General features: G+C 40.5%; 1 protein-coding gene across 3 annotated transcripts in view; it reads left to right on the top strand.

Moving 5' to 3' along the window:
- Positions 1-8909: 8909 nt before the first annotated feature.
- Positions 8910-15316, top strand: part of LOC139387435 (histone-lysine N-methyltransferase 2C-like) — a 151819-nt gene continuing 145412 nt past the window's right edge. For all 3 annotated transcript variants that reach the window (XM_071133608.1, XM_071133609.1, XM_071133610.1), the window contains exon 1: positions 8910-9624. The gene's annotated coding sequence lies outside the window, so the exon portion shown is untranslated. The remainder of the gene's footprint in view (positions 9625-15316) is intronic.

Raw genomic sequence — 15316 nt, forward strand, 5'->3', positions numbered from 1 at the left:
CACAGAAAAAAACGAAACACCCTTACAAAAAAGATTGCCGTTTTGAAACTGCAGAAAAAGTGCAGTAACTGCTGTCGAGTCTGGTGTTTTGGACGCAGTAATTGCAGAATAACTGCAGTGTATTGCAGATTAACTGCAGTTGAACTACAGTTACACTGCAAAATTACTGCAGTAAAAAAACTGTTATTTTGGATGCAGTATTTGCAGCATACTGCAGTTATACTACAGTGTACTGCAGTTATACAGCACTCTGACTGCAATTTTTTTAGCAAGGGCAAATGGAATTCAAATAATTTAACCAACATTGGTCAATTAGTTGTTTAAAAACTGAAAAATAACCCACATTTCAGGTAATCACTCAGCACTACACCCCAAATAATTGTTCAAACAGTATGGTCCCAAAACTGTTGAGGCCATACTTGTGAACATAAGAAAGCATTTAAAGGTAAATGGGTTCTCACACACAAAATGCATATCAGCCAATGAATAGCTTTAATTTACTTGACATACTGTAAATTGAGAAATGTTGTGACTACACTTAACAAAATTAAATCGAAATTATATTACCAAACAAAGATCAATGACAAACACAATAGAAGAATACTTTAAATGATATCATGTGCAGAAAATCCAGTTCATCTCCATCGTTCATTGAAGTTCATGGGTGATTTCACACTCTACATTCTAGCTTCCTGGTCTCACAGGAAGCTAGAATGACGATGTATGCGGATGGTTTCACACTCTACATGACAGATTTCACACTCTACATGACAGCACCCAAAGTCACTATCAGAATGGGTGACTCATAATAAACTGGTCTAAAATACATCTAAAACTAAAAGCATTGCAGTTGGTTCAAAACATTCTCTAAGACCTAAACCTCAACTGGAGTTATACATCAAGGGTGTGACCATTGAGCAAGTTGAGGAAGCTAAACTCCTAGGTATAACATTGGATGGTCAGTTATCATGGTCTAGTCATATTGGCAAAGTTGTTGTGAAGATGGGGAGGGGTACAGTGCCTTCAGAAAGTATTCACACCCCATAACTTTTTCCACATTTTGTTGTGTTACAAAGTGGGATTAAAATGGATTTAATTATCATTTCTTGTCAACGATCTACACAAAATACTCTGCAATGTCAAAGTGAGAATTAATATTTTTTTATTAAAGGGAAAATAAAATACTATCTTGATTAGATAAGTATTCAACCCCCTGAGTCAATACATGTTAGAATCACCTTTGGCAGCAATTACAGCTGTGATTCTTTCTGGCTGAGTCTCACACCTGGATTGTATAATATTTTCCCATTATTCTTTAAAAAAAATCTAGTTCTGTCAAGTTGGTTGTTGATCATTGCTAGACAGCCATTTTGAAGTCTGCCATAGATTTTCAAGCTGATTTAAGTCAAAACTGTAACTAGGAAGAGTGGTACTCAGTGATGGGTTGTGTTGGATTTGCCCCAAACATAACGCTTTGTATTCAGGACAAAAAATATATTTCTTTGCCACATTTCTTGCAATATTACTTTAGAGCCTTATTGAAAACAAGATTAATGTTTTTTTTATTAAATACAGGCTTCCTTCTTTTCACTCTGCCATTTAGGTTAGTATTGTGGAGTAACTTCACTGTTGTTGATCCATCCTCAGTTATCTCCTATCACAGCCATTAAACTCTGTAACTGATTTAAAATCACCAATGGCCTCATGGTGAAATCTGAGTTAGGAAGGGCACCTGTATCTTTGTAGTGACTGGGTGTATTGATCATCCAATGTGAAATTAATAACTGCACCATGTCAAAGGGATATCCAATACCTTTACTTTTTTGTCCTTAAGCCATTTTGCCACAACTTTGGAAGTATGCTTGGGGCCATTGTCCATTTGGAAGACCCATTTGCGACCAAGCTTTAACTGATGTCTTGACATGTTGCTTCAATATATCCACATAATTTTCCTACCTCATGATGCCATCTATTTTGCGAAGTGCACCAGTCCCCCCTGCAGCAAAGCACTCTCACAACATGATGCTGCCACCCTCGTGCTTCACGGTTGGGATGGTGTTCTTCGGCTTGCAAGCCTCCCCCCTTTTTCCTCCAAACATAACAATGGTCATTATGGCCAAACAGTTCTATTTTTGTTTCATCAGTCCAGAGAACATTTCTTCAAAAAGTACGATCTTTGTCTCCATGTGCAGTTGCAAACCGTAGTCTTGTCTTTTTCGTGACGGTTCTGGAGCAGTGGCTTCTTCCTTGCTGAGCGGCCTTTCAGGTTATGTCGATATATGACTAGTTTTACTGTGGATATAGATACTTTTGTATCTGTTTCCTCCAGCATCTTCACAATCTGTTGGTGTTGTTCTGGGATTGATTTGCACTTGTCGCACCAAAGTACGTTCATCTCTAGGAGACAGAATGAGTCTCCTTCCTGAACGATAGGTATGATGGCTGCGTGGTCCCATGGTGTTTATTCTTGCGTACCATTGTTTGTACAGATGAACATGGTACCTTCAGGCGTTTGGAAATTGCTCCCAAGGATGAACTAGACTTGTGGAGGTCTCCAATTGGTTGATTTCTTTTGATTTTCCCATGATGTCAAGTGAAGAGGCACTGAGTTGAAGGTAGGCCTTGAAATACATCCACACGTACACCTCCAATTGACTACAATGATGTCAATTAGCCTATCAGAAGCTTCTAAAGCCATGACATAATTTTCGGGTATTTTCCAAGCTTTATAAAGGCACAGTCAACTTAGTGTATGTTAACTTCTGACCCACTGGAATTGTGATAGAGTGAATTATGAAGTGAATTGAAACAATCTGTCTGTAAACAAATGTTGGAGAAATTACTTGTGTCATGCAAAAAGTAGATGTCCTAACCGACTTGCCAAAACTATAGTTTGTTAACAAGAAATTTGTGGAGTGGTTGAAAAACTAGTTTTAATGACTCCAACCTAAGTGTATGTAAACTTCCAACTTCAACTGTACCAATATGTGCCATTCTTTGTGAACCATTGGAAGACCTCACTGGACTTTGTGGTTGAATCTGTGCTTGAAATGTACAGCTCGACTGAAGGACCTTACAGATACATGTACAGTGCCTTGCGAAAGTATTCGGCCCCCTTGAACTTTGCGACCTTTTGCCACATTTCAGGCTTCAAACATAAAGATATAAAACTGTATTTTTTTGTGAAGAATCAACAACAAGTGGGACACAATCATGAAAGTGGAACGACATTTATTGGATATTTCAAACTTTTTTAACAAATCAAAAACTGAAAAATTGGGCGTGCAAAATTATTCAGCCCCCTTAAGTTAATACTTTGTAGCGCCACCTTTTGCTGCGATTAGTCGCTTGGGGTATGTCTCTATCAGTTTTGCACATCGAGAGACTGAATTTTTTTCCCATTCCTCCTTGCAAAACAGCTCGAGCTCAGTGAGGTTGGATGGAGAGCATTTGTGAACAGCAGTTTTCAGTTCTTTCCACAGATTCTCGATTGGATTCAGGTCTGGACTTTGACTTGGCCATTCTAACACCTGGATATGTTTATTTTTGAACCATTCCATTGTAGATTTTGCTTTATGTTTTGGATCATTGTCTTGTTGGAAGACAAATCTCCGTCCCAGTCTCAGGTCTTTTGCAGACTCCATCAGGTTTTCTTCCAGAATGGTCCTGTATTTGGCTCCATCCATCTTCCCATCAATTTTAACCATCTTCCCTGTCCCTGCTGAAGAAAAGCAGGCCCAAACCATGATGCTGCCACCACCATGTTTGACAGTGGGGATGGTGTGTTCAGGGTGATGAGCTGTGTTGTGTTGCTTTTACGCCAAACATAACGTTTTGCATTGTTGCCAAAAAGTTCAATTTTGGTTTCATCTGACCAGAGCACCTTCTTCCACATGTTTGGTGTGTCTCCCAGGTGGCTTGTGGCAAACTTTAAATGACACTTTTTATGGATATCTTTAAGAAATGGCTTTCTTCTTGCCACTCTTCCATAAAGGCCAGATTTGTGCAATATACGACTGATTGTTGTCCTATGGACAGAGTCTCCCACCTCAGCTGTAGATCTCTGCAGTTCATCCAGAGTGATCATGGGCCTCTTGGCTGCATCTCTGATCAGTCTTCTCCTTGTATGAGCTGAAAGTTTAGAGGGACGGCCAGGTCTTGGTAGATTTGCAGTGGTCTGATACTCCTTCCATTTCAATATTATCGCTTGCACAGTGCTCCTTGGGATGTTTAAAGCTTGGGAAATCTTTTTGTATCCAAATCCGGCTTTAAACTTCTTCACAGCAGTATCTCGGACCTGCCTGGTGTGTTCCTTGTTCTTCATGATGCTCTCTGCGCTTTTAACGGACCTCTGAGACTATCACAGTGCAGGTGCATTTATACAGAGACTTGATTACACACAGGTGGATTGTATTTATCATCATTAGTCATTTAGGTCAACATTGGATCATTCAGAGATCCTCACTGAACTTCTGGAGAGAGTTTGCTGCACTGAAAGTAAAGGGGCTGAATAATTTTGCATGCCCAATTTTTCAGTTTTTGATTTGTTAAAAAAGTTTGAAATATCCAATAAATGTCGTTCCACTTCATGATTGTGTCCCACTTGTTGTTGATTCTTCACAAAAAAATACAGTTTTATATCTTTATGTTTGAAGCCTGAAATGTGACAAAGGGTCGCAAAGTTCAAGGGGGCCGAATACTTTCGCAAGGCACTGTATGTATGTATGTATGTATGTATGTATGTATGTATGTATGTGTGTGTGTATGTATGTATGTATGGTCCAAACACACCAAGAGAGTCGTGAAGAGGGCACGACAAAACATATTCCCACTCAGGAAACTAAAAAGATTTGGCATTGGTCCTGAGATCCTCAAAAGGTTCTACAGCTGCAACATCAATGCCTGGTACGGCAATTGCTTGGCCTCCTACCGCAAGGCACTTCAGAGGGTAGTGCGTACTGCCCAGTACATCACTGGAGCTAATCTGCCTGCCATCCAGGACCTCTACACCAGGCGGTGTCAGAGGAAGGCCATAAAAATTGTCAAAGACCCCAGCCACCCCAGTCATAGACTGTTCTCTCTACTACCACATGGCACCCGGTACCAGAGTGCCAAGTCAAGGACAAAAAGGCTTCTCAACAGTTTTTACCCCCAAGCCATAAGACTCCTGAACAGGTAACCAAATGGTTACCCGGACTATTTGCATTGTGTGCTTCCCCCCAACCCCTCTTTTACGCTGCTGCTACTCTCTGTTTATCTTATATGCATAGTCAATTTAAATATACATTCATGTACATACTAACCAAATTGGCCCGACCAACCAGTGCTCCCGCACATTGGCTAACCGGGCTATCTGCATTGTGTCCCACCACCCGCCAACCCCTCTTTTTACGCTTCTGCTACTCTCTGTTCATCATATATGCATAGTCACTTTAACGATACCTACATGTACATACTACCTCAATAAGCCTGACTAACAGGTGTCTGTATATAGCCTTGCTACTCTTTTTTCAAATGTATTTTTACTGTAGTTTTATTTCTTTACTTACTTACCCACCTACACACACACACACACACACCTTTTTCCCCCCGCACCATTGGTTAGAGCCTGTAAGTAAGCATTTCACTGTAAGGTTTACACCTGTTGTATTCGGAGCACGTGACAAATAAACTTTGATTTGATGTCTAGACACTAAGTCAAAAGTATGGACACACCTATTCATTCAAGGGTCTTTCTTTATTTCTACATTGTAGAATAAAAGTGAAGACAACACAACCGTGAAATAACACATTCGGAATCATGTAGTAACCAAAGAAGTGTTAAACAAATCTAAATATATTTTATATTGAGCTTTCTTAAAGTAATCACCCTTTGCCTTGATGACAGCATTGCACACTCTTGGCATTCTCTCAACCAGCTTCACCTGGAATGCTTTTCCAACAGTCTTGAAGTAGTTCCTACATATGCTGAGCACTTTTTGGCTGCTTTTCCTTCACTCTACGGTCCAACTCATCTCAAACCATCTCAATTGGGTTGAGGCCGAGTGATTGTGGAGGCCTGGTCTTCTGATGCAGCACTACATCACTCTCCTTCTTGGTCAAATAGCACTTACACAGCCTGGAGGTGTGTCATTGTCCTCTTGAAATTCAAATTATAGTCCTACTAAGCGCAAACCTTTTTGGATGGCGTATCGCTGCAGAATGCTGTGGTGGCCATGCTGGTTAAGTGTGCTTTGAATGATATATAAATCACAGACAGTGTCACCAGCAAAGCACCCCCACACCATCATGCCTCCTCCTCCAAGCTTCACGGTGGCAACCACATGTGCGGAGATCATCCGTTCACCTACTCTGCGTCTCACAAAGACACGGCGGTTGGAACCAAAAATGTATTCTTATTGGTGTCCTATAGTAGTGGTTCCTTTGCAGCAATTCGACCAGGAAGGCCTGATTCACACAGTCTCCTCTGAACAGTTGATGTTGAAATGTGTCTGTTACTTGAACTCTGTGAAGCATTTATTTGGGCTGCAATTTCTGAGGCTGGTAACTCCAATGAACTTATCCTCTGCCACAGAGGTAACTCCGGGTCTTCCTTTCCTGTGGCGGTCCTCATGAGAGCCAGTTTCATCCTAGCGCTTGATGTTTTTTGCGAGTGCACTTGAAGAAATTTTCAAAGTTCTTGAAATTTTCCAGAAGTAATGATGGACTGTCATTTCTCTTTGCTTATTTGAGCTGTTCTTGCCATAATATGGACTTGGTCTTTTACTAAATAGGGCTATATCCTGTATACCACCTCTACCTTGTCACAACATCACTGATGGGCTCAACCGCATTAATAAGGAAAGAAATTCCACAAATAACTTTTAAGAAGACACACCTGTTAATTGAAATGCATTCCAGGAGTGTGATTCCATGTGTTATTTCATAGTTTGGATGTCTTCACTACCATTCTACAATGTAAAAAATAGTAAAAATAAAGAAAAACCCTTGAATGAGTAGGTTTGTCCAAATTTTTGACTGGTACTGTATGTCAAATCAGGTAATGCCAAATTCCAGTCTGAAGGAGGTGAATTACTTTCCCTCAGTCAAACCACAATAGTGTTTGTCATTTTGGCAGTGAAGATCGGATTTTGGCAGGATTTTTTTGCAGATCATTTATTAGTGTTCAGAATTGATCAAAATGCCAGTCTAAATTAATAAACCGGCCGCCAGTTGAATAGCCCTGGTGTAGTGAGAGAGGAAGAGGCGAAGTTAGAGGGATAACTTGGCCCAGAATCTGTCTTCTGCAGCAGGTGGTGTTTGTTAATTCACCAAGTGAGGAATCTTGTATGGAGGTCAATCAGTGTTGAATTTGTGGTTTAGTTGATCAAATATAGATTTTGTAATGATTAGGTTGTTATGAGTATACTGATATAAGTAGGACATGTGAAATTCCAACAACATTGAGAAAAAATACTTATAATAATATTGGAGTTTTTTCTTGTCATCACTACTTACCACAGCCACAAAGTTATAAACACCGTCTATTTCTACAATTTATCTTCTTAAAAAGTGACTTTAAACATAACCTTAACCACACTGCTAACCTTATGCCTAACCTTAAATTAAGACCAAAAAGCAAAAAAAATAATTCATGAACTACTTATGATATAGCCAATTTGTACTTTGTGTTTGTAGTAACTAGTGGAAACAGTTATGCCTGTTGTTCACACGTGTATCTGCCAATGTTGTGTATAAACCCTGGATGATTGACAGAGGGGCAGTATTGAAGCAACCCCGCAGCCATCTTGGTGAAAAAAGGATTTTGGAAGCTATAGAAATGCATTTATTAATGTCTACATCCGTTTTCGACAAGTTTAATATATTACAGACACTTCAATGCTTACTTTTAAATTATATTATGTGAGCTAAACATAACATAAAAAAATAAATACAACACTTCCTTAAAGTATTTATTTTTATTGAGTACTAATGTTACTGTCCTCACTACAACAACAACATGCTTAAATACAAGTAATTTTGTCATTGAACCATTTAATTGAAATACCGTAGAATTCCATTAATTCCTATTGAGGACTGCTTTTCTGAGGAGTGCCAATATAGCCGATCTGTGGCTTCGAAGGCCAATGGATAGCATCTGCAAATCCAGGGTTTATATATATATTTCGAATTTTTACATTTAATCTTATTTAAGTATGCAAGCCAGTTAAGAACAAATTCTTATTTACAATGACGGCCTACACCGATGCTTGGCCAATTGTGTGCCGACCTATGGGACTCCCAATCATGGCCGGATTTGAACGAGGGTGTCTGTAGTGATGCCTCTAGCACTGAGATGCAGTGCCTTAGACCGCTGCGCCACTCGGGAGTCATTGGTATCTGCCCTCATTGGCTAGAATGGTCCCACCTGATTTTGCCTCCTCCCAACTGCCTTCTATTTAAAAGAAAAAGAAGGGAAAAAAAGTATTTTCATTGTTAGAGCAGACACTTGACTAGAGTATCTTGTCAATTTAATGCATACTCTGTGGTATAGGCTACTAGAACTATCAAAGACGGTTTAGAAACTCTGTGGTACTTTGGTATAAAAACAATGCCCACTGCAGTCCGTTCCATCGAGATTCAAAAGAGTGCCACCTTTTAGAAGTGTCCGATACACTTTCCGTGTTTATTAAAAATGCCATATTCCTCCGCGGGGTCAGGGAGTATAGTTTTTTATATGGATGTTGCACTTAATTGAGGGCGGTTTAAGATTCATAATACAACTGAAAATGATAAAATCATCTTGGTAACCATTACCTCTCCAAGTGTATCTCTTCGATATATGTAGCAATATGTTGGACCTATATTTTTCGGAGTCCACTAGGAGGTTATTCGGTGTTGCTTTAAACGTGGCCACTGTAAAGAGATTCACCACGATATAACTTATTTTTTTTTTTACATTAAAGATAGACGTAGTCATTTAGCCACCGTCCGTATTTTTATTATAGTGTAGAAAAAAAAATGTTTTTATGTTTTGCTAAACTCTTTTAGGTTAGTCTTTCCGGCTTGTCAGTTCGCTCTACTCTGTGGCGGCTGAAGAAAAAAAGAACCAGTTGGCAAGCGAAGCGAACGCTCGGAGCCAGCAGCAAACTAGCCATTTCATCGTTTATTTTTGTCGTAAGCATTGGCTTACTTGTGAAGATAGTTTCGTTTTATCCTAAAGACTGTTTGGAGTTTGTCTGCCTTGGATTACGGATATTACACATTTTCCCTGTATTAAACATTAACTGTGCTAGCTAGCTAAACATTTTATTTGTGCGACGACAGCTGTCATTTGGAGAAGGAAAAGTGATCCGTCATGCGTGTGCAATGAAGATGATTTCTACTGGATTTACATTTTAACATCATTCAAATGGGCGACGTTAACGTTCAATATTTGAGAACTGCGGTGGTATTGCCTTAGTAACTAGTGTGGCCACCTAGCTTGCTACTTATACTTATCGTTGGACAGAAGACAGCTAGTTAGCTGGCTATATCATTCATTCAGCCTCATAAATACACTAACTACAAAGTGATATAACTATAGCAATATCGCTTACAATTTTGGACATGAAGAAAATAACCTACTATTCATAGGGTTGAAAGGTAAGTTGTCATATCTACCTTGGTATTTCATCATGTACTCGGTAGCTAGCAACGTTATTTTCCGGCTTTGCAGCGGTCTGTGCTCGAAGGTTTTTGTCGCCGCCTTGTTTGGTCCGAACGTCCAACACAACGTTCGACATTACAGCAGCGAATCAGCCAAACTATCAGTATTTTCTGCTTGAAAATTAATTATTAGACACGTGAATACTTCAGCTGTGGCTAAAATACAAGGCCAACGTGTCCTTTGGACCACCTATGCTGTTGCTTCTGAACATAGTGTAATGTTATGTAGTTATCTAACTAGGTAACGTTGGCTAACCTCGTACCTGTGAACTACTAGCTAAGGTAACGTTAGCTAGCTATAGTTGTCCAGCTAGATAACGTTGGCTAGCAACAGTTATGATCTCGGTATGCATTTATTTTATTAGTGGTCTCATACCAAAGAAAATGCAAACGTTAGTTATCGAAATTTAGCAACCTAATTAGCTAACTTTGAGTAGCTAACTAGCAGGCTAGTTGATTTGCTAGCCAAAACCTTTGATGCACATGCTAGCTTGGTACTGTAGTTAGCTAGCTAACTTAGTAGGCAGCTGTGGAATCGTGAGTGACTTGACTTTGAAGTTGAGCATATTATAAAAACCCAAGCCAGCCAGCCTATATGTCAACTAAGCAATATGTTGATGTTTACCAACGTTAACTGGGTCATTGAAATGTGCGTTTAGTTAGCTATTTAGCTACGCTAGTCGTTTAGCTAGCTGGCTAGTGGCATCCCATTTGTCATATATCAAATGCATTTATCAGTTAATGTCCCCGTGTGTCACATTGTGTCCCACCAATTGGGATATCACCAGTCTTACTAGTATGCACATCATTTTCCTCATTTGCAATGTCATGTAATAGCCAAACAAAGACTACAAAGCACCTAGCTAGATTTGGCTGACTTGAGCATGCAGTTGCTTTGTGCTCTAGTGTAACAAAGGTAGCCCACTTGTCTTGGGGGTCCCAATTCTGCCCGCTGCCTTATGAAACAAAAGTACTTTAATACTAATGTAGTATTTGTGTTGCAAATGAATGAAACATTGATTAACTTTCAATTACATATGTTTAGTCTGTTTACTATAATTGGTCACCACACTTTTTGATTCCACTTTTTGCCTGTCATGGATCCACTTCACTATCCACCTTTTGGCCATTCACTTGTGCCTTTCGTAATTGTGGTTGTTGGCTAAGTAGGGCTATAGTTTGCATGGGGACCAGATGGGTGAATTTATAAATCCACCAACCTCTGGGATATTATTGTTTGTGTCTGAAGATGGTCCTCTCTTCTTAGGGACACTACAAGTCAGAATGTTGAATAAAATGACGTGAACTTACACTGCCGGTTGTCTGTGTGGTTGGTCCTTTTTCGGGTTGAAATTTTAGACAATAGACACACAGGAAAGTATTATTATTTTTTTCAAAAGCTGGTAGTGCATTCAGATCTGTCATATGCAGCATGCGCACACGATGTAAATACATGCATGCGACACAAGCATACTGGCCAAGCTTGTGCAAGTGGTTACATGGTTGTGTGGATGCTTCAGGTGATAGAAATGTGTACTTTTATTCAACATTCTGGCATGTAGAGAACCTTAGAGGAATGTTTCCAGAATCAAACACTATTGTCCCAGACGTTGGTGGATTTAGAATTTCACCCATCTGGTCCCCAGGCAAGGCTATAGTGAACATTCGTCTTTCCAGAATTCATATATGTCATTGATGTGTTCTCAATGTTTACATGTTCAAGCTGGCTGTCAAGCCTATTGCTCTGTAACCAGGCAGGGGCACAGAATGTATCAGCCTACTTGATTGTGTAACACAAAGACCACATTAACGGCCACTTTGATTGCGTTGTAAGAATGGTAGCTAGATGGTAGGCAATTAGCTTACCAAAAACCATCCGGTCGGGTTCACATTGAGCAGCAGCCTAAACAATTTCGGACAACCCCAAGCTCACTGAATTGCTGTAGTGACATTCACCTGATGCCTTCTCTCAACCATTGGCTACACTACATCTAGTCCTAGCGCGATCTTCTCACACAATAAAGACCGTGTTGGACAACAACAGAGGGCAAATATAGGTTCACAGTCTTGGAAAAGGCTCACCTCGCACAGGTAGTTAATCAAAATCTTAAATTTAGTGTGAGGTCCCCCTGATGATGCAGAGCAGGATACAGTGCAGTGGAGGGATGGATCCGGTAAAGTAGGCTAGTTCCAGGAAGAGACCGTGTCTCATTGGCAGCTTGGTTCCAGGTCGTTCCATGTTATTTCAGCAAGCCATGATATCCAGCAAGCCATGATATTGTTCTGAAATCATTTCTGTAGTTAAACATAAGCAATAATATTTTGTTGAAGTAAAATTTGATCTCTGAGAAATTAAGATAATTATAGTACCTATGAATTAAAATGGACAATTTCGGTTCAATTAATAATTTAATATATTAATCCTAACATCCAGTTTTGACCATATCTTTTTCTAACGTAAGTAAGACATGAGGAATCCCCAAAAAATTGTTAAACTACCCACGGAAACCCCACATCCCATACCAACAACGAGTATATATTATAAGTTCTTTTTTTCAGACAACTAGTTCAGAGTATTGTTTTTTCATCCTCTAATCATGTATTCTCAGTGGATTTGGTGATGTTTTTTTCCACATGTTCAGAGAAATTAGTAATTGAAGTAAATTTTTTCCTTCATTCTGATATTACCAGGTTCTGACCACTAGATGGTGCTGTTCCTGCTATTTGGTGATAACATTTTTATATATATATATATATATATATATATATATTGCTCAAAAAAATAAAGGGAACACTTAAACAACACAATGTAACTCCAAGTCAATCACACTTCTGTGAAATCAAACTGTCCACTTAGGAAGCAACAGTGATTGACAATAAATTTCACATGCTGTTGTGGAAATGGAATAGACAACAGGTGGAAATTATAGGCAATTAGCAAGACACCCCAAGGTGGGGACCACAGACCACTTCTCAGTTCCTATGCTTCCTGGCTGATGTTTTGGTCACTTTTGAATGCTGGCGGTGCTTTCACTTTAGTGGTAACATGAGACGGAGTCTACAACCCACACAAGTGGCTCAGGTAGTGCAGCTCATCCAGGATGGCACATCAATGCGAGCTGTGGCAAGAAGGTTTGCTGTGTCTGTCAGCGTAGTGTCCAGAGCATGGAGGCGCTACCAGGAGACAGGCCAGTACATCAGGAGACGTGGGGGAGGCTGTAGGAGGGCAACAACCCAGCAGCAGGACCGCTACCTCCGCCTTTGTGCAAGGAGGAGCACTGCCAGAGCCCTGCAAAATGACCTCCAGCAGGCCACAAATGTGCATGTGTCTGCTCAAACGGTCAGAAACAGACTCCATGAGGGTGGTATGAGGGCCTGACGTCCACAGGTGGGGGTTGTGCTTACAGCCCAACACCGTGCAGGACGTTTGGCATTTGCCAGAGAACACCAAGATTGGCAAATTCGCCACTGGCGAGATCATTCATTCAGATCTAGGATGTGTTATTTTAGTGTTCCCTTTATTTTTTGGAGCAGTGTATATATAGTGCCAGTCAAAAGTTGACACACCTACTCATTCCAGGTTTTTCTTTATTTGGACTATTTTCTACATTGTAGATTTAATAGTGAAGACATACAATCTATGAAATAACACATAGAATCAGAAACCAATAAAGTGTTAAACAAATCAAAATATATTTTCTATTTGAGATTCTTCAAAGTAGCCACCCTTTGCATTAATGACAGCTTTGCACACTCTTGGCATTTTCAGCCAGCTTCATGAGGTGAGTCACCACATGAGTCACCTGGAATGCATTTCAATTAACAGGTGTGCCTTGTTATCAGCTCATAAGTGAAGCGAAACGACAGTCCATCATTACTTTAAGACATGAAGGTCAGTCAATCAGGAAAATTTCAAGAACATCAAGCGCTGTGTTGAATCTGGCTGTCATGAGGACCGCCACAGGAAAGGAAGACCCGGAGTTACCTCTGCTGCAGCGGATAAGTTCATTGGAGTTAACAGCACCTCAGATTGCAGCCCAAATAAATGCTTCACAGAGTTTAAGTATCAGACACATGAAGGACACCAATATGAAGAAGAGACTTGCTTGGGCCAAGAAACATGAACAATGGACATTAGACCAGTGGAAATCTGACCTTTGGTCTGATGAGTCCAAATTTCAGATTTTTGGTTCCAACCGCTGTGTCTTTGTGAAATGCAGAGTAGGTGAACGGATGATCTCTGCATGTGTTGTTCCCAATGTGAAACATGGAGGAGGTGGTGTGGGGGTGTTTTGCTGGTGACACTGTCAGTGGTTTAATTAAAATTCAAGGCACACTTAACCAGCATGGCTACCACACCATTCTGCAGCGATACGCCATCCCATCTGGTTTGCGCTTCCTGGGACTTTCATTTGTTTTTCAACAGGACAATGACCCAACACACCTCCAAAGGTTATTTGACCAAGAAGGAGAGTGATGGAGTGCTGCATCGGATGACCTGGCCTCCACAATCACCCGACCTCAACCCAATTGAGATGGTTTGGGATGTGTTGGACTGTAGAGTGAAGGAAAAGCAGCCAACAAGTGCTCAGCATATGTGGGAACTCCTTCAAGACTGTTGGAAAAGCATTTCAGGTGAAGCTGGTTGAGAGAATGCCAAGAGTGTGCAATGCTGTCATCAAGGGAAAGGGTGGCAACTTTGAAGAATCTAAAATATATTTGTATTTGTTTAACACATTTTTGGTTACAACATGATTTCATATGGGTTATTTCATAGTTTTTATATCTCCACTATTATTCTACAATGTATAAAATAGTAAAAATAAAAAACCCTTGAATGAGTAGGTGTGTCCAAACTTTTGACGGGTACTGTATATTCATACACACACACACTACATGACCAAAATTATGTGGACACGTGCTGGTCGAATATCTCATTCCAAAATCATGTGCATTAATATGGAGTTGGTCCCCCCCTTTGCTGCTATAACAGCCTACACTCTTCTGAGAAGGCTTTCCACTGGATGTTGGAACATTGCTGCAGGGACTTGCTTCCACTCAGCCACGAGCATTAGTGCGGTCAGGCACTAATGTTGGGCAATTAGGCCTGGCTCGTAGTCAGCGTTCCAATTCATCCCAAAGGTGTTCGATGGTCAGGGCTCTGTGCAGGCCAGTCAAGTTCTTCCACACCTATATCGACAAACCATTTCTGTATGAACCTTGCTTTGTGCACAGGGACATTGTCATGTTTGAACAGGAAAGGGCCTTCCCCAAACTGTTGCCACGAAGTTGGAAGCACAGAATCGTCTAGAATGTCATTGTATGCTGTAGTGTTAAGATATCCCTTCGCTGGAACTAAGGGGCCTAGCCCGAACCATAACAAACAGCCCCAGTCCATTATTCCTCCTCCACCAAACTTTACATTTGGCACTATGCAAACCCAGATTCGTCTGTCGGACTGCCAGATGGTGAAGAGTGAACTCCTTTCCACTGATCCAGAGTCCATTGGCGGTGAGCTTTACACCACTGCAGCCAACGCTTGGTCTTCAAGCCAATCTTAGGCTTGTGTGCAGCTGCTCGGCCATGGAAACCCATTTAATGAAGCTCCCGACAAATAGTTATTGTGCTG

Source organism: Oncorhynchus clarkii, chromosome 28 (assembly GCF_045791955.1).
Source record: "Oncorhynchus clarkii lewisi isolate Uvic-CL-2024 chromosome 28, UVic_Ocla_1.0, whole genome shotgun sequence".
In the NCBI taxonomy this organism is placed as follows: Eukaryota; Metazoa; Chordata; class Actinopteri; order Salmoniformes; family Salmonidae; genus Oncorhynchus; species Oncorhynchus clarkii.